The sequence below is a fragment of the Sciurus carolinensis genome, chromosome 3, assembly GCF_902686445.1.
Source record: "Sciurus carolinensis chromosome 3, mSciCar1.2, whole genome shotgun sequence".
Taxonomy (NCBI): Eukaryota; Metazoa; Chordata; class Mammalia; order Rodentia; family Sciuridae; genus Sciurus; species Sciurus carolinensis.
The window spans coordinates 35,740,860-35,751,285 of record NC_062215.1 but is presented as its reverse complement, the minus strand read 5'-3'; the positions used below and the strand labels follow the sequence as shown (position 1 = coordinate 35,751,285).

Sequence of the window (10,426 nt, the reverse complement as noted above, 5' to 3'; positions counted from 1 at the left end):
CAGTATGTGCCATTCTCCAGGTAAAGTTTATTGATTCAAACATGGGCATGTTACTAAACGGTCCCAATTAGAACCAAAAGGACAGACTTTTAAATAAAATAAAAAGCTGTATTCAGAGTGTAGTTGGTAGTCACCCTACTATCATAAAAGATGACAGCTTTAGGTTGAATATACTATGGTGTTGCCATGTTTGACTGCACATTCTACGGTCCCTTATATTCAGGAGACTGAGGCAGGAGGATTCCTTAAGCTCAGAGGTTCAGCAACAGCTTGAACAACATTTCAAGACCCTGTCTCTTAGTTTTTTTTTTTTTATTTTTACTTTTTTGGTACTGAGGATTGAACCCAAGGGTGCTTAACCACTGAACTACATCTCAACCATATTTATTTTTTATTTTGAGATGGTCTGGCTAAGTTGGTGAGACTGACCTCTAACTTGCAATCCTCCTACCTTAGCTTCCTGAATTGCTGGGATTTAGGCAAGTGGCACTGTGCCTGGTATATTTGAAGTTTTAAACTTTTATTGTATTTTTTTTTTCTTCATAAAGTATTCACATTTTCTTAAAGACAACATTTACAAATCTGGATTTTTTATATAGAAATTCAGAGATATTCACAGTTTAAAAAATTAGACAGTTGGGGCTAGGGTTGTGGCTCAATGATAGAGCACTCGCCTAGCATGTGTAAGGGACTGGTTTTGATTCTTAGCACTGCATATAAATAAATAAAAATAAAGGTCCAACAACAACTAAAAAAATTATGTAAAAAAAAAATAGAGGACTGCAGTTGTGGCTCGGTGGTAGAGCCGTTGCCTAGCACATGTGAGTCTCTGAGTTTGATTCTCAGCACCACATAAATAAATAAATAAATAAATGGTATTGTGTCCATCTACAACAACAACAAAAAATTTTAATTTAGAAAGTCTTTGGGAGACTGAGGCAGGAGGATTTCAAATTTTAAACCCGACTGGGCGACTTTAGCCAGATCCTGTATCAAAATAAAATTAAAAAGGACTGGGGTATAACTCAGTAGGAAAGTACTTGTCTAACATGTAAAAGGCCCTAGGTTCAATCCCCAGGACCACCCTCCTCTCTACCAAATTAGAAGATCTATAATGTGAGGCCTCTAGTCTCACAGGTAATGGTAACTTGCCCCGATACATGAGGTTTGTGTTCTGTGATTTACCACAGTTCCCACCAATCTGTATTATGTTTCCAAAGTGGAAAGTAAATTTCAGTTTATATATGATCTTTGCTTGCAATACTATTTTCTTATCATAGAATGTTTCTGTTTTCAAAGTTTCATCAACTTTGTGAAAGACCCAAGAGGGCCATATTTCAAGAAAAAAAGTAAGAATGCCCACTTCTCTGTTACCTCTCTGATCCCTGTGGACATTTGAGCTTGCAATTTTAGTTTAATTTCTTTTTTACTAGTGGTTACACATAAATTGTTAACAATTATGATATGAACCAATATTTTTAGGACCACCAAGAAATAGTATCTATAATTTTACATAGAAAACAAAAAATAGAGTTGGGATATGTAGCTTAGTGGTAGGGCATTCTTGGGTTCCATCCACAATACCAAAAAAAAAAAGTTTGATCTCAAGTCGACTGACCTCATTGGCTGCCTATGTAAATTGTCATTTCAGACACAGCCAGGTACAACACTGTACAATCACAATCCTTATCCCTTAAAACAGTAAATGCCACTTATTATTGTTTGTTTGTTTGTTTGTTTGGCAGTACTGGGGATTGAATCCAGGCCTTGCACATGCTAGCAAAATTGCTCTACTACGAAGATACATTCCCAGTCTGAAAATTTTTTATTGTTGGTGGTGTTTTTCTGGGTTTTTGTTTACCTTTAGAATTTAGAAAGTCACCAGAATTCACTTGGAATCATCTTCAATTCCTGACTTTCACACAATTTACATTCTACCATCAATAAATCTTGTTGGTCCTACCTTCAAAAATATATGTAGAATCTGATCACGTCTCACTTGTTTATTGCTACCTCCTCAGTTCAGGCCACATTGTCTCTCACTTGCATGACTAAGATAGCCTCCTGAAATGGCCTCACTGCATTCACCCTTGTCCTTTCTCTGCTCAAAAGATTGCTCCCATTTCACTCAAAGTAAAAATGGAAGTCCTTACAGTGACCAGTACAACTCCACACAATCTGAAACTCCCTCCACCCTACCATACCTCTCTGACCTGACTTCTTACTGCTCTCCTCCATTCTGTTCCAGCTACAATAATCTCCATGCTTTTCTCTTTCCTCTGTCAGGAGCGCTCTTCCCCAGATGCCTTAACTATTAATCACCTTCTTCAAGTCTTGCCCAAATGATACCATTTCAATGAGGCCTTCTGTGATGACCATAAATAACATTGTAACTAGCCCTTCAAACCATTTATTTTGAATCTACTCCTTTCTCTGCTTTTTGTTTGTTTGTTTAGCACACAACATAGCATATCACATAAACTAATAATTACTATGTTTATTATTATTTCCTCTTGCTGGAATTTAAGTTCCACAACATTAGGGGTTTTTGTCAGTTTTATTCACTGCTCTATATCCACTAACTATACCCAGCACATAGAAGGTGCTCAAATAAATATTTATTGAATGAATAGAACATATATAAATACCCTTTGATATCTAAATATCAGGTTTACTGACACTGTTTAGGTTACTGGTTCCTCAATCAGTAACCTGAAGTGTACATAAACTGAGTTTATTTTTCCCAAATAGAGGGAATTCGTGGGAAATTTTCAATGCACAAGCTCCCTTTTCTATCCCCAAATGAGAATCCTAAACTTTAAGAAATTGTTTGTACATTTGGTTCTCACCTCCAAGCCATTCATCTGACTCAGCTTCATGGGAATTACTTGAAGACTAAGGGGTAAAAGGGATTCCTCTTCGATTTCCAGCAACATGACAAAAAAATTTTCCTTTTACAAATCTCAAATAATTTCATCAGGAAGTAGGAAATATAGGAGGTGGGATGATTTGTTTACCACCTTGGCCAATTCAACATCTGTTTTATGTAATTTTTTTTTTTACAAAACAATATTTAAAATATTCCTGACTCTGTTAAAAATCATGGTTTGAACAAACTGCATTTTTCTGCCCAAAATTTCCCTTTTTACCAAAACTCCATTATAACAACAGTAAAGGTATTTTTTTTTAAGTCATAAACTAACAGGAACAAAGAGAACAAGAATGGAAATAGCAGGTACAAAATTTTGATAATTGAAATGTGCACAGTTGGTTATTAACTGCCTTAAGAGACCTAGGATAGCCTGAATGTAAGCCAGTAACAGAAAATAGGGACAACCTGATTTATGTCACTGAACTCATAAGAGACTCAGACTTGGTGGCACCAGGCACATATTGAATTGTGGGAAAAGGAGAAGCTAAAAGTGGAGGTATAGACTGAAAAATCTAATTAGGAAATATTAGACTATCTGGGGCCCACCTGGCCACATCCTGCCAGGCAATTCTTCCTCCTCCATTCTGGGAAAAGAATGGAAATTTATTGTTCAAAGGTGGTAAAACATAGAGTCTCTTGTCTGAGAGGTACCAGTTTCAGTGATGGGGGTTCTATAGAAAATAAGGTATATTAAATGATTTTTTTTTCACTCTTGGGAATTGAACCCAGGGCCTTGCACATGGTAGGCAAGCACTCTACCACTAAGCTACATTGCCAGCCCAGAAGCTTTTATAATACATATTGAGATCCTCCTGTTACCCTCAGCCATCTTAACTCAGCTCTGAAAATGCTGACAACGAAGTTTGTACCCTCCTGGCAGGAGAAGAGTTTTCTCTAAGAAGTTCAAAAATAGCCCAAATGAGCTAAAGAAAGTGACATCAAGTTTTCCTCAATAGAAGACTTGAACTAGGTTACCATATACTGAAGGCCAAGATCAACAATCTCCATCCATATAGAGTCCAGAAGCAGCTCAGTATTAAATATATAAGCCCTCAACTAAGCATTATCAGACATGAAATTAAAATAACTAATATGGAACACAGTGTTCAAAACAAACAGAAAAGAGCCTTGGAGGAAACTCATATGATAAGGGAGAAGAAAACAAATGAAAAATTGTTACTCTTGACACCATCTCTGGACTGAGCCAAGGTGGAAGTCGATCTGCAACGTTTGAGCCCTGCAACGCCTTCTGTGGAAGCCTAAGCCTGCTGTGCAGCTTTCTCCCTTTGTCTCATAACCATGTCCACCAAAGACAGTGCTAATTCACCAGCTGCCCAGCTTAACAGATTCAAGAACAAGGGAAAGGACAGTACAGACATGATGCAATGTCAAATAGAAGTTAATGTGGAGCTAAGGAAAACTAGGAAGGTTGATCAGATGCTGAAAAGGAGAAATACAAGCTCCTTTCCTGATACTACTGCTTGTCCACTATAGGAAAACCACAACAACCAGGGCACTGTGAATTGGTCTGTTAATGACCTTGTCAAAGGCATAAACAGCAACAATTTGGAAAGCCAACTCCAAGCTACTCAAGCTGCTAGGAAATTGCTTTCTCAAAGAAAACAACTCCCCAAAGACAACATAATCCAGGCTGGTTTGGTCCTGAAATTTGTCCTTCTTGGGCAGAACTGATTGGAGTCCCATTCAGTTTGAGTCTGCTTGGATACTCACTAATGTTGCTTCTGGGACATCAGAACAGACCAAGACTGTGGTGGATGGAGGTGCTATCCCAGCATTCATTTCTCTCTTGGCATCTCCCCATGCTCACATCAGTGAACAAGCTGTATGGGCTCTAGGAAATATTAGGTGATGGTTGAGTGTTCTCAGACTTGGTTATCAAATATGGCAGAGTGAACCCACTGCTGGCTCTTCTTGCAGTTCCTGATATGTCAACTTTAGCATGTGGCTACTTACACAATCTTACCTAGACACTTTCAAACCTTTGTCACAACAAGAGTCCTGCACCACATTAGATACTATTGAGCAAATTCTTCCCACTTTCTTTTGTCTCCTGCATCATGATGATCCAGAAGTATTAGTGGATACCTGCTGGACAATTTCCTACCTTACTGATGGTCCAAATGAACACATTGAAATGGTTGTGAAAACAGGAGTTGTGCCCCAACTTGTGAAGCTTCTGAATTACCAATTGTGATTCCTGCTCTCTGAGCCATAGGGAATATTGTGACTGGAACAGATGAACAGACTCAGGTTGTGATAGGTGCAGGTGCACTTGCTGTCTTCCCAGCCTGCTAACTAACCCCAAAACTAATATTCAGAAGGAAGCTACGTGGACAATGTCAAAAATCATAGCTGGCCCATAGGACCAGATATAGCAAGTTGTCAATCATGGATTAGTCCCATTCCTCATTGGTGTTCTCCCTAAGGCAGACTTTGAGATACAAAAGGAAGCTGTATGGACTGTGACCAATTATGCAAGTGTTGGGATGGTTGAACAGATTGTACATCTCGATCATTGTGGCATAATAGAACCATTGGTGAACCTCTTAACTGTGAGAGATACCAAAATTATTCTGGCTATTCTGAATGCCATTTCAAATATCTTTCAGGCTGCTGAGAAACTAGGTGAAACTGAGAAACTGAGTATATTGATTGATTATGTGGAGACTTGGACAAAATTGAAGCTCTACAGAACCATGAAAATGAGTCTGTGTACAAGGCCTTATTAAACTTGATTGAGAAGTATTTTTCAGTAGAAGAAGAGGAAGATCAAAATGCTCCAAGTTCAGGATGGGACTGTAAAACTAAGGCATAAAGTTTGTTGTGTACTGTGTTCAGTATAAGTTTGTCTTACTGTTTCTCTATTAAGAGCTCTTTTTAAAAGTGGTTTGTTATTGTAGAACATTTCAACAACAAAACTGCAGTTCCACACTGTACATACTGTATGAAACTTGTCCTCTAAATGGGTTTCTTATTTCAATGTGGAATTTCATATCTTACAGTGTCCTGTAAATAATGATTAAATTCCACCCTTTTCTTTTAAAAAAACATTGTTACTCATATCTTCAAAGACAGTTTATCTATTAAACAACAAAAAAGATGCAACTATTCCTATCATTTAGAGACAGGGATGTGGCTCATTGGTGGAGTGCTTGCCTAGCATACATGAAGACCTGAATTCAGTCCCTAGCATCACTAAATAAATAAAAGGAAGCATTTAAAGTCTAAAGTTTAGAGAGCAAAAAAACTATTGGAAACTTAAAATATGGCCATAGAAATTAAAATCTTGAAAGTGTTTTTGGAATTCAAAGTTGAGGAAATGTCCTAAAAAGATGGAGAGAAACTAAAATTAAAAAGATGGCAAGTAGCCCACTCAGTGGCGCACGTCTGTAATCCCAGTGGCTCAGGAGGCTGAGGCAGGAGGATTGCGAGTAGGCACTAAGCAACTCAGCTAGACCCTGTCTCCAACTAAAATACAAAATAGGGCTGGGGGTGTGGCTCAGCGGTTGAGTGCCCCTGAATTCAATCCCTAGTACCTCCCCCACTCAAAAAAAAAAAAAAAAAAAAAAGATGGCAAATAGGAGAGGGGAAAAAAATACATAAATATATAGGGGACCAGATCAGAAGGAAAAACATTTTCAAATGAGTTCCAGAAAGAGTGAATAGGGGAAAACAGAAGAAAATAACTAAGAAATAATTTAGGAACATTTCCCACATTGAAGGACATGGCTACATGAGTGTTCAAACAGAAAATCCTACTAAGTGCTAGCAAAATGGATAAAAATAGACTTCCAGGAAGGCTCATTGTGAAATTTCAGAATATCAAAAACAAAGAAGAATATGAATAGCCCAGAATAAGAAGAAACCGGTTAGAATAAGAAGGCCAGCCTGGGCAATCTTGCAAGACTGTGTCTCAAAAAAAAAAAAAAAAAAAAAAAATGGTGGGAATGCTGAGGAGGTAATTTAGTGGAAAAACACCCTGGGTTCAATCCCCCCAGCACCAGGGGGGGGGGGGGAAGGGTATAATAAGAATAAAAAACAATGACATCACCAGGCACAGTGACACAAGCCTGTAATCCCAGCTACTCACAAGGCTGAGGCAAGAGAATCCTAAATTGGAGGACTGCCTGGGCATTTAGCAAAATCCTGTCTCAAAAAATAAAAAGGGCTGAGAATGCAGTTCAGTAGTAGAGCATCCCTGGGCTCAATCCCCAGCACGGAAAAACGAAAAACAAAAACCAAAAAAAACAGCAACATCAAACTTCTCAATAGCAACACTGTTGTGAAAATGTTTATTAGTACATGGTCTCAGGAAATTCCTTTGGGAGAAAATTATTTCCAACCTAGAATTCTGTACTCAACCCAATTATCAATTAAGTTGAAGGTGAAGTAGAAGTATTTTCAGACATAAAATATCTAAAAAAGTTGCTTTTGTACTCAAAAAACTACTAGTGGATGGACTCTGCCAAAATGAAGTGGTAAACCAAAAAGGAGTGAAAGAAAGAAAGAAAGAAAGAGAGAGAGAGAGAGAGAAAGACATAAAATTAAGGGTACAACCAAAAGAGAGGTACAGTAAATCACTAGGATAATTGTAAAAGGAGATACCAACAACATAGTGGAACAGGCCTGAGAAGAACCAATGCAGATTGGAGCAGGCCAGGAGCATCTGGAGGAGATATCCAAAAGATTAAATTGATAGAATATTATTGCTAGACTATTGATGTTTTTTAATGTATCAAGTACAGATTTATACAACTGCAGGAATTGGGGGTTGAATCGATAATAAAACATTTAGAAAGCTAAACAAATGAATAAACAAGATAACCCACAAAAGACGAAATGTGAAAGGAAAAGTAATCATAATATAATATTAGCTCTGCTAAGAACAGAATTTGCATAATCACAATAAAGTAAATGCTGTGTATTCATTCCTCTATTGATACTGTAAGTATATGGAAGAAAAAGGAAATGGGAAGGGAATGTGTGTGACATGGTAGGGGGATAGCAAAAGAGAACCAAAACCTCATCTTCCTTTAAAGGAAGACAATAGATAATGCCCGAATTTTAAAAAAGTATTTCGTCCAAAGGGAAAACAAATCACAAAGGTATCAAACTTCTCACCAGGAACACTGTTATTAGGAAACATAATTAGTGCCTAGACTCATGAATGACTGAAGGAAAAAGACATTTTCAATTTAAAATAATTTGGGAATAGAAAAAGGAAAGGAAGACTGCTATTTTATGTGATACCACTTATAGTGGGCAGGTGTGTAGTTAGTTTAGTGGTAGAGCATTTACCTTACAGCCTGGGTTCCTAGATTTAATCCCTAGCACCATTAAATTAATTAATTTATTAATTAATTAATTGAACAACTTACAGAACTATGTGACTTTTTATGTGAATGTGTAATCCAGAAAAACAAATCACAAAATATTTTATATAATTTTATTTGGAATACTATATTAAAAACTAAATAACTCATAATGTCTAAATAAGCTAGCTAATTCTTATCCTTTCATGGGTAGTAAAAGCTAATTTTTTACTTGATTAACAAATTATTAAGTTAAATGTCATGAAAATATTTACTAGCATATGGATTCAATGAATTCCATGTAATTTGAAATTTTCTAGTAACCAACAAGTACTTTAAAAATGTGAATTATTTTAATAATGTTTCTTTAATCCAATATATCTTGTTAAACACATACACAAAATGCAAAAGTATATGAAGGAAATAAGATAACTCCCTCATTTTATTCTGAAACTTCCAATTCTACTCATTCCTGAATATTAATTTTTCAACTTTTCCTTTCTTTTCATAAAATACAATATATTTTCATTTTCTTCAGAATTACCCAGACTGTCTCTTTTGCCACCAATCAGAAGAAACTTAACAGTATAAAAATAAATGTACTATAATTTAATCCACCTCTTCATAATGAATACTTATATTATTTCATTTAGAATATTAATAATAATCCCACAAGCCAGGCATGGTGACACATGACTGTAATCCCAGTAACTCAGGAGTTTGAGGCAGAAGGATTACAAGTTCCAGGTCAGCCTCAGTAACTTATCAAGACCCTCACTTAGCAACTTGGGGAGGCCTTGTCTCAAAATAAAAAATAAAAAGGATTAGGGTTGTAACTCAGTGTTTCAGTACCCCTGGGTTCAATCCCCAATACAAAAAGAATAATAAATAACAATAATAATAATACCACAGGCATTCCTTACATGTTTGCTCATCTGTATGTTATCTTTCAGATAAATTCCCAGAGATTAAGTTGCTGAGTGAAACTGTAAATACATTAAGAAATTTGACACATATTGCCAAATTTCCCTGTAAAAAAAAAATCATACCAGTATCATTAACTCATAAACAGTGTCAAAGATTTTGGATGCTACTTTCCCCATCCCCACTCAAAATCTAATTAATGGAGAAAATGTACCAAAAAAAAGGTCAAATAGGAATTGAGGTACAATCCCATTAACATGAACAAGACTCTAGTAAACTGGAATTTAGTTTAGGTCTGAGACCTTTTATTACCATCTTGAATCTGGTTCTTGTGACTCATATACTCAGGCATTCTTGCGGAGAAATCAAAGTAAAAAAAACCGAAGTTCTCAGGCTAAGGGTACAACTTACTGATAGAGCATGTGCTTTGTTTTTTTTTTTTTTTTTTTTTTTCCTTTCCTTTTTTCTTGGTACTGGGGATTGAACACAGGGCACTTTTACCACTGAGTCATATCCCCAGCCTTTATTTTTTATATTTTATTTTTAGAAACAGGGTTGCTATGGGCCTTGCTAAATTGGTGAGGCTGTCTTTGAACTCATGATCCTCCTGCCTCAGCCTCCTGTGCGCCACTGTGCATGGCTAGAGTATGTGTTGTGCAAGCACATGGCCCTGGGTGTGGTCCCCACTTTCCCCCCTCAGTCGAGAAAAAAAAAAAAAAAATTACAGGAAGAAAAAAGAAAAGAAATTCCCCTCCTATAATAAAGTCCTAAATTTGATTGTCCCCAATTTATTTTGGACCTCATGAATCTGGTTTCCACCAACAATAGCTAAACCTCAAGTTTCTCCTTCCCAAATGGTGAAGCCCCTGTGAAGTACCTCCAAAGTGAAACTAATCCTCCCTATGATCAATGAAGGAGACATTCTACGTGATGAATGCACTCTGAGGTCCATGATGAAAAAGGGCATGAGCAATTCTGAAGGATTCTTCTTATTGAGGAAGAAAACGGATCTGTTTCTCACATATGGTTTGAAAAAGAGTTGACTGGGAACTGGAAGGGCTGGTCTCTGCTTTACTGTCGATTTCCTGGCCCACTGGGTGGATAGGGACATCAAATCCTGATTCCTGTTGCTAATGGTTTTATCAAAATATAATCCTTGAAGCAATTAGCTGGAAAGTTGAGCTGTTAGCTCCCTGTTACATAGTTACTGATACCCAGGTATATTTCTAAAGTATAA

The 10,426-nt window shown here is 36.8% G+C and overlaps 1 pseudogene; it reads left to right on the top strand.

Moving 5' to 3' along the window:
• Window positions 1–3,273: 3,273 nt before the first annotated feature.
• LOC124978958 (importin subunit alpha-1-like) lies at window positions 3,274–6,138 on the top strand (annotated as a pseudogene).
• The last annotated feature ends 4,288 nt before the right edge of the window (window positions 6,139–10,426 follow it).